At 44.3% G+C, this 19855-nt stretch overlaps 1 long non-coding RNA gene across 1 annotated transcript in view; it reads right to left on the bottom strand.

Moving 5' to 3' along the window:
* Positions 1 to 6561: 6561 nt before the first annotated feature.
* Positions 6562 to 19855, bottom strand: part of LOC139440009 (uncharacterized) — a 91006-nt gene continuing 77712 nt past the window's right edge. Inside the window, exons 2-3 of the long non-coding RNA XR_011650120.1 lie at positions 13020 to 13149; positions 6562 to 10204 (exon numbers count right to left, since the gene is read on the bottom strand). This is a non-coding gene — a long non-coding RNA (uncharacterized lncRNA). The remainder of the gene's footprint in view (positions 10205 to 13019; positions 13150 to 19855) is intronic.

Raw genomic sequence — 19855 nt, 5'->3', positions numbered from 1 at the left:
TTTAAATGAGTTGGTAAGACAAAACAGACAAGAGAGACCAGAGTAAACTTGGGAGAATGTATAATAAATGCTAATCAAGTGGTAAGTTCTGCCAACGATCTGAAAGGAGGAGAGACAGGAGATCTGGAAGATTTGACAGAAGATGAGGAATTTAATAATGAGGCCAACAGAGCAACCAGACTGATGAAGGATATTGAGGAAGAGTGAAAAACAAGTTGCATAAGCAGGGAGAGGCCAGAATAAGGAGGGTGTTGAAAGCAAGGAAAAGAAGTTTAGAATTCTCCATTAAGAAATACAGGGTTTTGAAGGTTTCATGTATCAGGCTGATGGTGATGATGAAAGAGCAACTGCACAACCCTCTCAGCTTCCCATGGGCACGAGGCCCCCTCCAGACAGCTTGTCACGTACTCAATTCATCACCAGAACAAATGCTGCCCAGGCCCCAGCAAATGGGCAGCCACAAAAGAATGTTCTTCATGAGTGGATCATATCTCCAGGGAAGCTTCACGACCTGGATACTCTATTTCTGGCAGCCAAATAAGGCTGCCAGGATATGAGAAGCTCTGCATATGAAAATAATGTCAGCTGCCTCTGGAGGGGAGGCTGGTAGCAAAATCACTCTGAATGCTCACAGATGGCAAGCCCAGACTGCTCTGTTTGGGGACCATCCGTTTTTGTTCTTTTATTTTGCCTTTCCAGGTTCCAAACACAGTGGTCCAGGAAATATTTCATTTCAGAGAGCTGGGTTGGGGATGAGTGGAGAAGGACAGTGAGGAGGGGCTCCAAAATCCATTCTTGGTTTGTAGAATATACTGTTCTGACTGTTGACAATACCTGGCCAAAGCCTCTATCGGTGGTGGCCAGGACAATCACAACTGACCCTCGCCTACCACATCACTTTCCCTCTTATTTTTATACTTACCCACCAAGGAAGGAACATCTTCCTCTCCTTGCTCCATTTGGACTTCCTTAGGTTATAGTCTCTTCCCTTTCTACTCAATCTTCATGGCTTAGTCTTTTTATTTTTTTAAGATTTAGTATTTATTTCTCTCCCCTTCCTGCCCCCGAGCTGTCTGTTCTCTGTGTCCCTTTGCTGTGTGTTCTTCTGTGTTTGCTTGTATTCTTGTCAGCAGCACTGGGAACCTGTGTCTCTTTTTATTGCGTCATCTTGCTACGTCAGCTCTCCGTGTGTGTGGCACTGCTCCTGGGCAGGCTGCACTTTTTTCACATGGGGCAGCTCTCCATATGGGGCGCACTCCTTGGGCGTGGGGCTACCCTACGTGGAGGATGCCCTATGTGGGGCACACCCCTGCGTGGCACAGCACTCCTTGCATGCATCAGCACTGTGCATGGGCCAGCTTCACCACACGGGTCAGGAGGCCTGGGTTTGAACCCTGGACCTCCCATGTGGTAGGTGGACGCTCTATCCATTGAGGCAAATCTGCTTCCCCATGGCTTAGTCTTAGTAGCAGGAAACTGTAGGGGAGGTGTGAAATGAAAAGGTGAATGTGTCCACTCGTGGATTCCATCTTGTCCTCTTTGGAGTGGGAAGGGTGATGGGAAAAGAACTAATAACCTATAGATCCTAATATAAAAAATATGTTTTCCTCTTTCTCTGGCTCACAATGTTAGCCGTGGTTGAACTCTTTGTTCAGTAGGTCATTCTGGCACACTTAAGTTATGCTCCATGGATATGTTAAATGCTTGTGTTGGTGATCTGTATACTTTGTACCCCAGTAACTTCCGAAGCCTTCACCCAGCACTGATTAGCACCATGGGAGATCATATACTATGCAGCAAGACAAGAGGCAATTATTCAGAGAAGTTCTGGAAAAGGCCAGATGTAAGGCACCCGCCTGCCAATTCAGCAGCATCTCAGCTCCCCTCTGATTTGGTCTACTGCTCAAACTTTAGCCAAACTCCCCCTGGATTGAAGTACAGACTGAGCTGTGGTTTGCTTTGTTGTGCAAGTTGAATGAATGTCCGGGAATTAAGAGAGGCTTCAGCGCAGCAGGCAGGAGGTCACACTGGCAGTTGGGGGGAAGGGGACATCTATTAAAGTTGGCAGCTGGCCCGGCCAAGCCCTGGATGCTGAGAGCATGGAGTAAAAGCCAGAGGCTGGGCCTGCTCTGAGGTCGGTGATCTCAAGACCTGCCGCAGGCTCTGACGAGCTGAGCTCCCGCCATCGCTAAACACTGCTCTTGGGAAAGACCACTGGCACTTCTTAGAGCAATGCCCACAGAGCAAAGGATGGGCTGGGAGAAGTTCCTAACTCTAATTATAAAATACAGTCTCAGGATTTTAAAAGGCCAGCCTGAGGTCTTTGCTTCCCTTCCTCCAAATAATTCGACCTGCTCAGCCTCACTTTACCCCACATCCCATCAACGCTACGGAGGTGACAGCCTCCACACTGAGGCCGGCTTGTGCTCATCCATCCGCTAGCTGGCGCGGACTGTTCCCTCGGTACTCTTAGTCTTTCGCAAAAACATGGTGTTGTACTATGTACGACGATATTCCAGAATAATTTGGCTTAACCTCACAGAGCATTGGCAGTATTTACCAGCCTTGTAAAAATATATTGGCAAGGGTTATTAGCAATGAGATTTATTTTTAAACCACAGTGTTTGGCCTATGGTTAAATTGTGTGTATCGCTTATTTAAAGTTCGCGCATTAATTAATAAATGTTGGCTGTAATCCTGCCTGTCATCTACTTCCAGAAAAAACTAATTTTTAATTATAAAAAAAATTCAGAATAGCAGAATAAACTAGTTGGCTACCCACCCAGCCATATTAAGCGTGCCCCGCAGCCCCCTCCACGTCCCCTCTTGCCCTGTCCCTGCCCCGATGCTCATCTTAAGCTTGCAATCTGCAGCTTTCCCTCCCATCTCCAACTCCCCTGGTGCTCGAAGTCATCTTTCCTTCTGGATCAGCCAATGGCTCAGGGAACTGTAACCAATATAATTTCTCTAAGCAGAAGCAGGCACTTGGCATTCTGACCCTCCTGGCCCTTCCCTGAGCCACAGGATCAGCCTGAAGTCCGTCCTGTGCATCACCTGCAGCTGACCGTGTGGGTCACTCTCAGCCTCTATCGCCGTTGCAGCTGGAGAGCTCAGGTCAGTGGCAGGAGGGACCTACGCTGGTACCTCCCTCGTGCTAAGCTGGTGACATAAAACACTACCATGCCCTGGACAATTTCTCCTCGGCACAGTTTAAAATCTGCAGCCACTTAGGTCTTAGCCGGGAAAGGATGAGGTCTGGACCAACTGTACAGCTGTGCTGTCCCTCCTGGGAGGGAGGCTGACCTTGCTTATCTAATTTATTGGGCTAATGCATACTCATCTCCTCTACTAATGAGAAAACTTAGGCAGAAAGAAGAGAGGCCTCAGCATGTCCTTGAGCTTGTGTTTTAGAGTCCAGGCTCCTCTTGCCAGGGCTGTAAACACAGGGGGCTGGCTCAGTCAGCAGGTGTTCAGGATGATGCGAGCTCTTATAACCACTCTTACCTTTCATTCTTTCCGCCTCGAGACCACACTCTTGAATGGACCCAATCAATCTCTGCTCTTTCAAAACCCTCCCTTGGCTGTCACAGAAATGTCCAGAGAGCTCAGACTTCCTTGGGGGGTGGGGGGCACTGTAAGCTGAGCTGGGAGAAAGATGCCATTCAGGAGGTGGTCACAAGGCTAGAGCCGTGGAAATTATTGGGTCACTACCTTTAAAAATGGAAAATCAGCAGTCATAGCTGGTAACCATATTTACCTTTATCCAGAGTCACTAGTGAAAGGCAGAAGTTGCCAGTATTTACTCGAATAGATTGCCCTGAACAACTACAATCAGAAATGCAAACAGAAATTTATATTCAAAGTTTTTACCACATTACCCAAAATAGGGAAAAATCAAAACCAACCTTCATGAGAGACAGTGAAAGAAATAACTACATAAAATTAAGGTATATCACTAAATCAAAATATTCCACATCCAGTAAAAAGGATGTTAACAGGAGGGCAGATGTAGCTCAGCAATTGAGCGCCTGCCTCCCATGTATGAGGTTCCGGGTTCAATCCCCAGTACCTCCTAAAAAATAAAATTTTTTAAAAAAGATGTTAACCAAAAAAAAATTAATACTGTGGGAAAATACTCATGACTAAGTGAAAAGCAGGTACAAGACAATATACAGAGTATAAGCGGAATGATGTTAACAGTTCTTATTTTGATGTGGGAGAATTTTGTACTATTTTATTTGCTTTTTTGTATACTTTTGTGTTTTCCAGATTTTCTGCAAAAAAAAAATGTATTCCTTGTATAATAAGAAAAAAACTAAAGTGAAAAGGAGAGATTTTGAGAGGACAAGCTACTCATTGTACGTAGGATATATTAGATGTTTCTCAAAATAGTTTCCTGCCTTATTGCATGAAAATATGATTTCATTTCCATGTACAATTCATTAACTGAACTAATATTTAAGTGGCTACAATCTGCTAGATAATTCATTTATTCATTCAGCAAATATTTATCAGAGTGGGAAGTATAGAAAAGAACCAAATAGATTCCTGACCTCTTGAAGCTAGGATTGTCTTAGGAATGGGTGATACTGAGATAAAAGACAAAATCCCCACCCTCAAGCAACTCCACAGTCCAGAGAGCGGGACAGACGCATTAATAAAACATGATGGTACCTGGCCTTATATTCAGCTGAGGACACATCAGGGTAGGGACTCAGGGGCTCTGAAAAGAACGACGAGAAGAGAGCAGAACCAGCGCAAGGCCAGGGGCCCCTCCTCAGCAGAGCGGGGGCTCCTTTCGCTTTCTCTGGTTGGCTTATCTTAGCTCCCTGACTATTTCATTATTCCCCGGCCCAAAGGGTTTCGCTGTGCTCATAATAGGCAACTTAAAAAGGGAACTTTTTAATTGGGGAAATAAATCTGAGTTTCCCATGTCCACACCCACCCTACTCCTACACAGAGGAGATTACCACCTTTGTTTAATTAAGAACACAAAGGAAACAGAGGTTCAAAAGAATAATAATAATCCTAGAGCCCAGGCAAAGCCGGGGCAGGGAGGATGTGTCACCATTTGAGTCCCTTCTCCATCTCTCCTTTCCACCCCAAATGACATACTGATAAAATCACACATTTATGTAGTACTTTCCAGAAGAGAGTCTGGAAGGGAGAAGATCCAAGCTAGAGCCTAAGTGGGATCCAGACTCCAGTTTCATATAATTAAATGGAGGCTCATGACCAACCTGGGCCCATGCCTGTTTGTACAAATTGGTTCCTACAGGAAACAGCTCTTATGTGGTTGCAATTGTGACCATCTGTGAGGGTGACTGGGAAAACCAGAGGTGCAGGGTGGAGGGGGGGCTGAGCTCTGCAAGTGGGGGGTTAGAAGCTGGGGAGACTAGATGATTTAACAACCTCACCGGACTGCACATCATCTCTTACTAGGCTTTCTCTTCTCTGATGGTGAAAACCATAAACCTGACTCTTGAACTTTCAAAAATCGCAGAGTCATATTTAAAGCTTAATTAGAAACTATGTAGCCATGCCCCCCTCATATCTGAACATGTTTTTCTTTACCTAGTCTTGACTTTTCACTATTAGGTGTAATTTCCTTGTTCCGGATTCTTTAATTTCATGTTATCATTCTCTTCTTGTATGGGTTTGTGTGGTCAGCAGATACAAATCTTATTTGGTGAGAAGCTGAGTATTAATAAATACATAAAAATGTGATTCCCAGCAATGGCCTTGTGAAATAGCCCAACATGTACCTCAGTTTTCCTGAGAGGACATTAAGAAGTATGTGAAGTCATGTTGGTTATGCTCCCTTGAGTATTTGTGTGTTAAAAGAAGGTGGTGTTTACACTAATCCAAACTGTAAACTGGGAAAACTGGGGGGGGGGGGGGGGGAGTATTATATAGAGAACTCTACTTCCTGCATGATTTTTCTGTTAACCTACCAGTGCTCTAGTTTTAAAAAATAAAATAAAGTGAGAGGGTGGTGCTTAACAGAAAGAAGCAAATCCAAAATAGAATTTCTGGCATCATTGGGGGGAGATCTTTGACTCTTTTATATACCAATAACCTTAGTCCTGTCAACTGATAACATGTTCTTTTTACTAGATATTACCTGGCTAGCAACATGACACACAAAAAAGTGACAGAAAAAAGATGACCAGATGATATAGAACACAGTGTTTGTTCTCCAGATGCTGGAAGGAATGAAAAAGTCATGGGGGAGAGGTGAGTAGTTGCAAATGAAAAATTAAATTAATTTTTAAATCTAATTTAAACAAAATAGATCAGCAGATGAGGAGGGAGTTGAAAATCTTCCTTGGATTGTATCCCCTAAATTTTCCTATTCTTTTCCTAATACTCCAGACAGTTCATTTCTAGGGATTGTTTGTACACAATACCTCTGAGAGGAAGAAAATGCTTGTAATTTTAATTTCTCAAGAATGAAAGCCTACCAATGCTTTCTATCCAAAACTTGAAAAGCATATTCTCCTGTGAGGACCCCTCAGTGATCTACATGCCCCAGAATCAAGTATGAGTAAAATACATATCTGTTCTTGCAATTCATTTATTCTTGCAACAGATACTTATTGAACACCTTCTGTGAGTCAGAAACTGTGCTGGCTTCTCTCCTGTGAAGGTGGTTTTAGAGATTCTGCTGGGTTTAGAGACAGTTTGGATGCTAAGATCACAGATCAAGTCACGGATCAGATGAGTTCTACAAGATTCCCGCGTGGTTGTTGTCAACGAGACAGTTCATCTCCAGTAATGAGAGAATAAACCTGCTTCCTTTGTGCTGTCACAGAACAAGTACAAAGAAAAGCAGCCACTGAGGAGCCCTGCTACGAATCTTATGCTTTTCATGAGGTGAAGTTCCACTCCCTGGAGATGTGTGAATAGCAAATCAGGACGCTGATTCCCTCCCACACTATGGCTGTTGTGTCCCGTGCTAGCAATAGGCCTGACACCAGCAGGATCACCTCGCAATCTAATCACGATGTTGTCTGATTCCACTGACACCTTGTATTAAACCATTTTTTTAATACACTGGGCTTTCTGTTTAGTGATGCTCTGCTCCAAGTGCATACATTTTTTTAAAAAATCTAAACAATGTCTTGATTGAAATCTGTTGTGGTGCATTCCCTTGTGCACATGTTTAAGCATCACAATGAATTGCAAGGTCTAATAACCGGGCAGCACAAACTGACAGGGAGTATTCCCGTGCAAAGGAACTCTGATACTAGAAAAGGTAAGAAATCTCACTGGCTGACATCCCTGGCATTAATAGCTAATATTTATTGAATGCTCACTGGGTGGCAAGGTGCTCAGTGACATGCATCCCTGCATATCTCATTCAGTGTTCCCAGCGGTGTCATGGAGCAAGACAAACCAGGACCCCAATGCTTGGCAAGCTTTGCTCCCCTTTCCCCAAATCATCTACTGTACAAATGGCAGAGCAAGAGTTTGGATCCAGAGAATTTGACTCAGGAAACCATGTTTTATAACCACCCCATGTTTTATAACCACCATGTAGGGTTTCACAAGAAGCATGAGGAAATGGTCCTGACCTTCTGGTTTGGCTGTGGTCTATGCTCCTCATCACCCCAGCTCTCACAGGAATTCTAGTTATCCATCACTGAGTACCTACTGTGCTTGCTTGCATTAGCTCATTTAATCTCCAAAGCAACTTTGGAAGTTAAATATTCTTCCTTGGCTCCCCGAGTGAAGCAAACTGAAGGTCAAAGAAGTTGAGAAAATTTGCCCAAAGCAAAAAAGGGTTGAACACCCTTCCCTACTTGATCCGGAAGATGTATTTCCCCCTCTGTGATACACTGCCTTTTATGCAGATCTCTGGGAACATCAAGCCATCATTCAGTCACATTTTTGTTTTTTAAAACTAATAAGTCCAAGTAAATCTCCTCAGTTTAAAAGCACACACAAAATAATCCTCAAGGCAAAGGAATCTGAATCAGCCAGGGGAGGTATAGGAAAAATATCAAAGCTTTGGGATGGTTTCCTGGGAAACTTCGCCTGTGCTCTGGAAATGTGTAATGACTAATCAGCTAGTGTGGATTTTTCTAGATATGGGTAGTTTTCCTTTGTGTGCATGATTTGTCCAGCTGTGTATATAGGGAGAGAAAAGGCTTTTAACTGTTTAATTAGCATAATGATGGACCAAAACAAAAGGAGAAATCACTTCACTCATGCTTAGGCAAGAACATTTTAATCTTTCTTAAATCTCTGGGTGTCTATTTTTGTGTTCATAGAAACCAGCAGACTATTTAGGACAGAAATGTGCCCATGTTGAGTGTGAAGAAAAGAGGGCCTGGGGCAGTAGCCACGTGTACTCAGGAGGAATAGCTGATGCTTGGCAAGCATCAAGCAGAACTGGCTCTTAATTGTGAAGAATTCTTGGCAAATAACATTTGAAGATTTTCTGGGGGTTGTCGACCATTACCGGTTTCCAGTGTTCTGATATTCACCAAACAGAAAAATACAGATCTTGACTCGGGGAGTTTTGCAGTTGGCCAACTCTCAGAGAGTATTGGAAGCTTGAGAGTGCCATCATGTGGTCACTTCACAATATGTTCAAAAATTGTGCTAGAGCCAAGCCTGGCAGGGTGACACAGAATGATTCAGGCACCATCGTGATGGGCGGCTTGGGAGAGCGTGGCTTTTGGTCACACATCAGATAATGGCCACAACAGTGTGTATTCTGGGAAGGATGAGCAGAGGAACTTCCCGGTGGCAGAGCAGGGCGGGACAAGGAGAATCCAGGTGGTTTGACTTGGCCATGGCATCTGGCAAAGAGGAAATATATCGACTAGGGACTAAGGGGACAATGAGTGGGTTCGGGTTCAGAGTCAAGACATGAATCCTTGAGAAAGAGGGATTGGCAAGAGTAAGGCTAGGCCCCAAACCTCACAGGGTAGATGGGACTGAGAAATAAAGTAAGAACCAGAGCTAAACCCAGCTGCAGCCTTGCCTGGTCACTGGCTCTTAAAAGAAGCCGACATCTCATGCACTTTACTCAGGAGAGCTCCAGAAGTCCAGCCAAGCCCTGCTGCATACTGGTCTGGGAAAGTGCCCCTGCCTACACACACGCCCGCAGAGGAGGGGAATCACGTCCACACAAACAGGAATTGGAGCTTGGAGTCTCGACACCAGGCAGGGAACTAAGGTGCTGTGGGTAAGGGGGAAAAAAAGGATGGGCTCTGAGCGGTGATGTACTAGGATCAGACTAGGAATAAGTGGTTGGTCCTAGGAGGCCTCATCTTGAGTCAGAAAGCAATGGGGACTTGGAATTGGCAAAAGACCTCATCCCCGTTAGAAGCAAGGGGACAGGACCCAAAGCCCAATGTTCAGTGCTGGAGTATATCATGGCTCAGACCAACAGCAAAGAACAGCCCAAGCTCTACCCGCTCCTGGCCACTAACATGTGGCTGAAGCGACCTGATTATTTGTTGATTGGATGACGAATTGGAAAGAGACTAAAGCTTCAAGACAAGGAGTAGGAAGTGTTTTTTTTTTTTGGGGGGGTGGGTTGTGGGCAGCTAGGAAAGATAAGTGACATGAGGCAGGGTCTGACATTGTCCCCAAGGGGTGTCTTGATGCCTCTACTTAAGGTCTGAGGCCCTGGTCTTAAACTGGTAATAAATTATATTTGGTTTCCTGAAAACTCAGTGACCATCATGTGGAAAGGGCAGGGGTGCTGCAAATGCCAGGCTCTTGGTGCACATCTCTGGGAGGGACCCCGGGTGCAGGTACTCTTGTAGAGCTGGAAGTGTCCCAATCTGTGCAGCAGGGGAGCTGAGGACCTTTATCTTTCCTGCCGATGGTCTAGAATTTAAAGTCACATCGCTGGGGTTTAAGTCTCGATGCTCACGTTTTACTAGCTGTGCAATCTTGGGCAAGTTCCTTAACATCTCTGAAACCTAGGTTTTTCTCCTGTTAAACGGAACTATCATAAGACTCATCCTCCAGGATTTTTGTGAGTATTGAATGGATTTTGCAAATGCAGAAGGATCATACAGGTAGGGGGACATTTAGCTTGTTTGTTTTCTGAATGCAAGAACGTCCTCCTCATGGTGCTACTGTAGAGTGGTAAGCCTGTTCTTGTGTATTGAGTGCCCCTCTGGTTCCAACTGGGATTTCCTTAGCTGTACGTTGTTAAATGGTCCATGTAGTTTTCATCCTGGGAGGAGAAAGAACACAGAAAGTGGGCCTAAGCAGAGCAAGCCTGACCCCGTTAGTATCTTCCATCTCTGAAGAACACACCCTCTGCTGCTGATCTCGGCAGACAGGCAGAAACAGCGTGCCTGGGATGCTGCAAGGTCACTGCCTCCTTCCCAGCCCATTCAAGAGTCACCCCGTTAGTAAATACTGCCCCCTAGAGAGGCCGGCCGCCTCACTGATCTATCGCCGTCAGGTGTTCCCCGTGCCCTTCTTAATGTTCTCCAGGCCGGGACGCACAGAATGGATTCACCGGGAGCAGGAATCAAAGTTATTAACTCTCGACACTTTGTGTCGCCGTTAAATGGCTGGCTTACCTGTGCCCTGCCTCCCAGGGGGATAACCCTTTTCCAACCTATGAAAATCAGCATTTCCTGAAGAGATAAAACTAAGGAAGGAGTATTCATGTTTTAATAGGATTCATGATGCGATGCTTTAAAGAGAAGACTATAGTAACAGTAAGGATGGTACTAATAGTCTGGTTTAAAATAAGATTTCCCTTAAAATTTTTTCTGAGCACATCTACTGAAAACGTGGGCTTATCTATCACGCAGCCTCTTTCCAGGGTTGGCAATGCTGGGGCCCCGCATGGACTTTTAGAGGGGTCCAGTCAATGGCACGACCGAGCTCCCCTGTTCAACAGCCCAGGCCCTCAGGTTAGTGCCCGCCCTGCCCTGCCCTGCCCACCTGCAGGCGCCAGCGGGCAGAGCCAACAAGCAGGATGACGCGGCCTGCTCCGGGCTTGGAGAGGACGGCCTAACGATCTATTTACAGTGGCAGCTTGACTTTAAGATCAACACCAGGGCCGTTTACATAGGCAAGTCGCTAAATCCGGAGGCAAAGCCAGTTTAAAGTGTTATATTATGCTTTCTGTATCTACCAGCTCTTTTTAATGAGCTATAGCATTCTGTGAAAGAATGAAAGAGCAAGCCCTACTAATGCCACCCAGATAAAGAACACAGCTAAGCAGGTGACTCAAGGCTCAAATGGCCACATTCTCCTCCGTTCCTGCCAGGGATATGCAACGTGCTCGCAGTCAGAACGTCAGGGTGGCTTATCTCCCATTGTCAAAGCCTGCTTAATGCTACTAATAGCATAAGGAATTTTGCCAGAAAGCCTGGGGAGGATTCTTCCATTTATTACCCAGTGAATCGATTCTCACTTTAGCGGGCAGAACACTGGCTGCAATGTAGACTGCAATGCCCGAAAACGGGCTGCATGTCAATCCTATGGGGGCTTCGAAGCCAGGATTCTTTTTTTTTTTTTATTCATTTTTTTAAAATATTACATTCAAAAAATATGAGGTCCCATTCAACCCCACCGCCCCCACCCCACAGCAACACTCTCTCCCATCATCATGACACATCCATTGCATTTGGTAAGTACATCTCTGGGCATCGCTGCACCTTATGGTCAATGGTCCACATCATACCCATACTCTCCCACGTTTCCATCCAGTGGGCCCTGGGGGGATCTACAATGTCCTGTAATTGTCCCTGCAGCACTACCCAGGACAACTCCAAGTCCCGAAAACGCCTCCACATCTCATCTCTTCCTCCCATTCCCCGCACCCAGCAGCCACCATGGCCACTGTTCCCACACCAATGCCACATTTTCTCTGTGGACCTTGGATTGGTTGTGTCCATTGCACATCTATGTCAAGAGGAGGCTTAGATTCCACATGGATACTGGATGCAATCCTCCTGCTTTCACTTGTAGGCTCTCTAGGCTCCACGGTGTGGTGGTTGACATTCTTCAACTCCATGTTAGCTGAGTGGGGTAAGTCCAATAAATCAGAGTATAGGAACTGAAGTCTGTTGAGGCTCAGGGCCTGGCTATCATATTGTCAATCCAGAGATTCAAATCCCCTAGATATATCTTAAACCCCAGCACCAACTACAATTCCAGTAAAGTAGCATGAAAGTCTTGTGAAAAGAGATCCCATCTGTGTCCAGCTCCATCACGCAGAAACACCAGCTCCAAAGAAGCGAAGCCAGGATTCTGAAAGTCAACGCGAGCCCCTCCTGATCTCCCCTTCACCCATTTCCCTGCTCAGGGGTGCAGGAAAGGAGATGGTTTCTGACAGAAGCAGCCTCTTCGAGTCCTTGGGACTTGAGACAGCAGGAGTGGGCGAGGGCACCAGGCTGCAGGCATTTGCTGCCAGCAGCTGAAGGCGCGGATGAGGTGAAGTGGATTACCGGGGCTGAACTAACGAGAGCAGGCGTCTGAGAATGGCTGAGAGGGTGTGGGAAAGTGCCTACTGTACGCTGGGTGGGCTTGTGCCTCTCTGCCCTTCAGAGATGAGGCCGTTCTTTTGGCTGCTTTTCCCCCAGGGCCCTCTCCCAAGCCGGGAAAAATGAGAATCCTTTTCACGGATGAAGCAAATCTGACCCAAGGACCCGCTAGCATGGGAAACGGCAAGCAACAAAGACACCTGACCACGGTGTCCTTTCTCCGCACACTCCAACACGGTCAACAACCTCTTCTTATCCCACCTAAGGCAATCACAAGGCCGCATCGCAAAGTTTTCTTCTCCCAGATAATGGCCTGTCTTCTTGAACACGCTCATACTCGACCTCCCTCTCCAGCCGGCTGTCACCCCCACATTTTAAGCCACTGCCTGCCACCGCGCCCACACTTTCACACTCGCCGTTCAATGCGGAGACGCCAGCCCTGACACGGCAGCAGCTGCAGACCTCACTCCCATCTCACCGATTTTGTATCTGAAAGTGTTAATTGTTCACTGGCTTTTACTGAGTTCTCAGGCAGTTTCTTACCTGGAATCAGGAAACTCTAGGCATTTCCTTGAAGGATAAAAGAGGACTTGAACAAAACTCTCTGTTTCCGTTTCAGGTGTGTTCCTCTAGAGGGCCCAAGGGAGAGATGTATAAAACTGCAGCCTGGTCCCTGAAGATGAAATGCCAATTAATTTCACTTTAAATGGGTCACTAAATATCCCCAGTGGTGATTCTTTTCAGACCCCAATAGCAGCATTATGGGGAAATACGATACTTTGAGGAATTGCTTAGAATATTTTCCCCCACAAGGAAGCAAGTTCCATACGCTCCCTCATTCATCTGAATCCTTTTCCTGTCTCTGTGCTATAAAACATGCAGGGATATGCTAGTAATTCTGTAGGTAGGAAATCTTGCTCAACAGAGCACTCACCAGTAAAAATTTCCAAATACTTGCTAGAATATTCTGAGAACAGTGAGTCAGCCGTGATAACCAGAAACAACCTGCTGGGCTCTTCGGCTCAGAAGTACCGGGAAAGGCCTATAGTTTTGACCCCTGCCCCTCTTATAAAGAGGAAGCTCTCTGGGACTCTCTTGAAACCTCTCAGACACAAGGAAAAGAGACTGATTTAACTCTGGTTGCCCCTGTCTTTCAGTCCCTTGACTGCTCAGTAACACTGAGAGCAAAACTGAAAGAAGAGAAAATCTTGATTCCATTTTATGACTCAGTCCTTCATTCAGGACTATGGTAGCTAGAATAATACACCACACACACACACACACATACGCTGCCCACTTCCTGTTCCCTAGAACCTGCGACTATGTTCGCTTCCATGGCAAAAGGGCTTTGCAAGTGTGATTAAGTTAAGGCTGTTGAGATGGAGAGTCTATTGTCCACGTGGACTGAATGTCATCACAAGAACCCCTAGAAGGAGGCAGGAGGGTCAGAGTCACAGTGATGTGATGTGACAAAGGCTTGACCAGCCCTTGCTGCCTTGAAGGTGGAGGGTGCCACAAGTCAAGAGTACAGGTAGACTCTAGAACCCAGAAAAGGCAAGGAAGCAGATTCTCCCCTAAGAGCATCCAGATGGCAGGTAGCCCTGCCAAGATCTTGATTTCAGCGAGATCTGTTTCCATCTTCCAACCTCCACAACTGTAAGATATTATGTTTGCTGTTTAAGCTATTGAATTTGTGGTAATTTGTTATAGCACTGTAGGGAATTAAGACAGAGAGTTGAAAAGCAGTGTTCTCTAGAAATCCATGACCAGAGATCCCAAAGTGACCACACACATTTGGGTAGCTTGCACATCTCATTTAATCCTAAAACAACCCCACTAGAATCTAAGCTATTTTACCAGAAAATAAGCTTCTTGAGGGCTGACTTTGTTTTTTTTTTATTCATTGCTGTATCCTCAGCTCTTAGAAGTGTGTCTGGCACATAGTAATTGCGCAAAAAATGTTTTCGATAGTGTATCTCAGTAAACACTGTGGGCTAGTCCAGTAGATAGAACACAATCCCCAGGCCCATTAGTCACTGTTAGGAATGACCAGCATGTTTATTTATCTCACTGGCCCCATCCTGTTCCCATCCACCATCCTCCCCCACCACTTCACTGAGCCAGCCACAGCTCTTCCTCTCCTTTCCAATATTCCTCGACATCCTAGTCTGAGTGATCCTTTCAAAACACGTATTTGAGCATTTTACTCCCTTCCCCCCACCACAGGTCCTGGGTCACTGAACAAATCTTTCACCAGGCCTGGATGGTTGACCTGCCCTCTCCCCCAGCCTCACCTCACGCTACTCTTCTCACGCCTCTCTTTGAACCAACCACAAGCTTCGCATGCCAAGTCCCTCCTACCTCAGGGCCTTTGCTCTTCTTTCTGTCTCCCAGCCTGCTCCCACCACTTCCCCTAGGTGACTCCTGCTAATCCTTCAATTTCTCTTTTTATCAAACACCATTTCCTTAGTAAAGCATCCAGCAACCAACACCACCAGATTAGTTGAGGGGTCCCTCTCCACATGCTCTCATAGCATCCCCTACTTTTTCTTTTCAGCACATATCACTGCAATCTCAACACCTAGTAGACAAACTTGTAAGTAATGTATTAGTCAGGGTTCTGATACCTTAGCCTAACCATCACAGTAAGCAATACACATTTGTGCATAAATGAATAGAAATGGTTGTTCTGACTTCTATATTTTTCCACTACTCCTTATGGACTTTCTAAAAACGTCCACTGGGATGTCTGAAAAATGGAAGGAAAATACTACCAAGACTGAAGCAGCCAGTGCTATAGAGCTGAACTGCAGAAAAGTAAGAGTCTCAGACAAGCGGCCCTGGCACGCAGACATCTGAGATGGGGCCTCTGGCTTTGAGCACAGTTTCTTGGTCCAGGAGGAGGAGAGGCAGGGCTGCCAACAGCAATAAACCCTACAGGGCCTGGCAGATTATTTCAGAAATGGCTGGCACTCGCTCGCTGGGCTTTGCAATCACATTTGTACATGAGGACAAGGAGACTATCAGAAGTGAGTTGGCAAATCCTGCGTCCCACAGTAGGTGCCCAAGTATCTGTGGCATTAATTTAAATTATATGGTCATTCTGGATAAGAAGATTACATCAAAATTAATTTCTCCTAAATTAATTTTGGTAGATAGCCAACATCAGTCCTTCTAGTAATAATACCTTGGTTTTCCTTCAGAAAAAAACGCACCTCTTCCTCACATGACCCCAGCCCTATCACTGCAGCAGTCTTGATGAAACTGTCAATCACTCCATGCCCTCCTCTTACCAGACCAAACCCTAGCTGGAATTTGAACACAGTGACACAAGAACTGAAATAATACTGAAGCTAATTAATTTTGATGATAGAACCTAGGAAAAAATACTGTCCAAAAAGTCCCTCTAACTAGATTCTTGAAACTAACTTGATTCCTGCCCTTTCCAAAATCTGACTGGCCAACTGGGTTTCCTCAATTCAATGAGACACCCATATCCTTCCAACAAATTCTTTCATTGCTTAAATCAGTCAGATTTTGTTTCAGTTGCTTGCAACCAAACAACCCTGACTGATGTATGCATCTATCAAATCTGTGGTGCTGAGTCTTTTTCAAAGCCAGGAAATTATTTGGGTCTAATCATCCAATTAAAACACACGTACATTATTCAAACTGACCTATCTTTTGGGGAGAATTTTATTTTTTAGCAGTTTAGTGGATAGTGCTCTGGTCTGAGGTAGTTGGAGGCAACCTGGCTAAACACACGGAGGTCAGAATCATTGGTAAATACAGGCGGTTATGGCGCTCCCTCAGGACAAAGATGAAGAAAATTGAAATCAGCCAGCACTCCAAGAGCACTTGCTCCTTCTGTGGCAAAACCAAAATGAAGAGACAAGCTCTGCGGTTCCTGCATGAAAACAGTAGAGGGTCCAAACCAATACCACCACCTCTGCAGGCACAGTAAAGCCCACCATCAGGAGACTGAAGGAATTGAAAGGCCACCAGAAATTCCACAATTGGAAACATCTCTAGCCTGTCGGTCAAATCATGTAACCAAAAAAAACCAACTTTAGTGATTAGTGGACACATTAGAAAAAATGTACTAAATTTCTGAAAATACTCTTTGTTTTGTTTTTCCTTGTTTCTTTTTTTGTTTCTGCTCTTGTTTTTTTTTTTTAACCATCTTGAGAACCCTAATATTTAGGGCCATCCAGTTAACAGTGGAGTTGATGAGCTCTCCAGTCTAAAACATTTGCAGAACAATAAGAATAAATAGGTTGATGTGTATTTTAATGTTAAAATATCATGGATGCTACAGATCCGAAAAATAGTAGAGTTCACCAGGTGAATCAATTTCAAATTTTCTCTTGTGGGCTTACTCTTCCCTGCCCATTACAACTCTTCCTCTGACAATCTGCATTGGAGCTCAGAGTCAGGCACTATGTACCAGAGGGAGCCATGAGGGCAAATCTCACCTGGAATGAATGCAGGGCTTTTGCAGTAATGTTTGTGAATTAAGGAAACTCACTCTCTTTTCCAGGCTTGGTGTATTTATAGTTTTCTATTTTGATGGGGAAGGATGGTGGGGGGGGTGATGCTGGATGTGTAATAATGAATAATTTAAGAACAATTTGTTTGGTCACTAAAATAGCCCTCACATTTTAAATTGTCTTCTTTCAGAAAACTTTAATTTTCAGTTTTTTATTGTGAAGCATATTGTTCCTACAAAAGGACTGTAAAAATGTATCTGTAGAGTTTAAAGAAGAAGAATAAACTCCCATGGAATTTTATTACCACTGCCTTAGACTCTTTTATGCAACTGTCTTCAATTTATTCCTGATCCCCCTCCTATAGAAGTAACTACTTCTAGATTTTATATCATTCTCTTGCTTTTCTTTATGGTTATCCCTCATGTACGGATCTCTAAAGAATATAATGCAGCTATTCCTTTGTGATTTCTGTCTTTCATTCAACATTGTTTTCTAGATTACCTAAGGTTATACAGGTACCTGTAGTTCACTCATTTTTCATTACTATGTAATATTCCACTTTATAAATATACCACAATTTATTTATCCATTCCACCATTAGTTACAGAATTTTTGCTCTTAAAAGTAAGGCTGGGGAAGCAGACGTGGCTCAAGTAATTGAGTGCCACCTATCAGATGGAAGGTCCCAGGTTCAGTTCCCAGTACCTCCTGGAGAAGAAGAGCATGACAGTGAGTTTTCATGACAGGCAGACGCAGTGAGCTGATGCAACGAGGCAATGCAACAAAGGAGACACAAGAGGAAATACAATGAGAGAAACAACAAAGCAGGGAGTGGAGGCAGCTCAAGTGATTGAGCGCCACTCTCCCACATTGGAGGTCCCAGGTTTTGGTTCCCTCCTAAAGAGAAAACGAGCAGATATACAGACCACACAGCAAATGGACACAGAGAGCAGACAGCAAGGGCAAACAATGAATGGAGGAATAAATAAATGAAATAAATATTTTTTTAAAAAGTAAGGCTGTTCTGAACATGTACAAAGTGTCTTTATGGTACATTCCAGAAGTGGAATTACAGGATCACAGGGTTTGCACAAGGTCAACTCTACTAGCAAATGCAAATGTTTTTGAGTATGATTATGCCAGCTATATTCCACAGCAGGAGATAGAGTTCCCAAGGCTCAGTACCCTTGGATTGAGAAGAGATGGCATGGCTCAATGGCCCCAGTGCCACTCTCTCTTTCCAGAAGGATGGCGAGAGGATGGAAGACCTATACAACATGGTGACTTCTGCCTGTAAGTTTTCCCATGTGATGCTGGTGAGTGTACTTGTGCTCCTTTCACGACAGGAGTGACAGATCTTTAAATTCTTGCCAGTCTGCTAGGCATGCAATGGGAGGTGTGGTTACCGGCATCCAAGAAGGTCCTTGCTGATTGTCTTCTGGTATTCACATCCTTGCATAATCTACGCCCATAATAAATAGAATTGACCTGTTTAACCAATAAGCTATTATAGAAATAATGGACTATGAGTTCTCAGGTGAAGTCAAAAAGAACACCACAGCTTCCGCCTGGCTCTCTTGGGCTCTCTTGCTCTGGAAAAGCCAGCTGCCATGTTGTAAGGCCACTCAAGCAGTTTCTCTGCTGAGGCTCTTGCCAACAGCCGGTATTAACTTGCTAGCCATGTGAGTGAGCCATATTTGAAGTGGCTCTTTCAGTCTCAGTCAACCTTCAGCTGACTACAGCCCCAGCCAGCTTCCTGACTCAACCTCATGAGACATCCTAAGCGAGAATCACTCTGCTAAGTCCCTCCCAAATTCTTGACCCACAGAAACTGTGTGTTTATTGTTTTAAGCTGTTAAGTTTGGGAGCAAGAGGTAACTACTGTAGCCTATTTTGGTTTTAGTTTGCATTTCCCTGATTACTAATGAGGTTGACATCTTTTCCTGTGGTTATAGACTATTTGTGCTCCTCTTTTGTGAATATCTGGTCGTGAATTTTATTTGTTTGTCTTTTCCTTTTTGATTCTTAGATTTTTATATTTTAGATACTAATCTTTTGTCAGTACTATGAGTTGTAAATATCTTCTCCCAATTTTTGGTTCGTCCTTTTATTTGCTTTATTGTGACTTTTCATGACCTGAATTCTTAATTTTAATGTAACTGAGTTAATGTAATTGAATGTGTTAATCTCTTCCTGTGTGGTTTGCACTTTTGCACTTTAAGAAATTCTTCTTTTCTCTGGTTCTTGAATACTATTGTATACTATTCTAAATACTATTGTATACTATTCTAAAATTTTGTGATTTTGCCTTTGCTATCCTTTAACCACCTAGATTGTTTTTGCTAATGATTTAAGGCATGTTAGTCTCCTAGCTGCTAAAGCAAATACCATACAATGGTTTGGCTTAACACCACAAATTTACAAGCTCACAGTTTCAGAGACTAGAAGGTTTGCTTCCTTCTGGGGTCAGTGTCTTCTGACTGGCCAGCAATCTTTGACATTTCCATCACATGGCAATGCACACAGCAGTGTCTTTTCTTTTCTCCTCTGGTTTCTATTGATTTCCAGCCTTTGTTTCCTCCCTGTGGCTTCTCTCTCTGCCTGACTTTCACTCTGTTTAAAAGGACTTTAGTAATGCAGATTAAAGCCTAACTTGGTTCATTTGACCCACATCTGAACTTAAGTAATGGCTTAAAGAGATTTTATTTACAATGGGTCCACACCCACCAAAATGCAGACCAAAACCAAGAGCATATCCAAACTGGGGCACACAATTCAATTCATCACATAAGGAAATATTCTATTTTATGTTTATTCCCATATGGGACCAAATTGCCTCTACAATGATCCCTAATCATCTACAAAGACCAAGTTTCCATATATGCATAG

Source organism: Dasypus novemcinctus, chromosome 11, assembly GCF_030445035.2.
Source record: "Dasypus novemcinctus isolate mDasNov1 chromosome 11, mDasNov1.1.hap2, whole genome shotgun sequence".
Classification (NCBI taxonomy): domain Eukaryota; kingdom Metazoa; phylum Chordata; class Mammalia; order Cingulata; family Dasypodidae; genus Dasypus; species Dasypus novemcinctus.
Note: the sequence above shows the minus strand (reverse complement) of the source record. Positions and strands in the feature narration are given on the sequence as shown.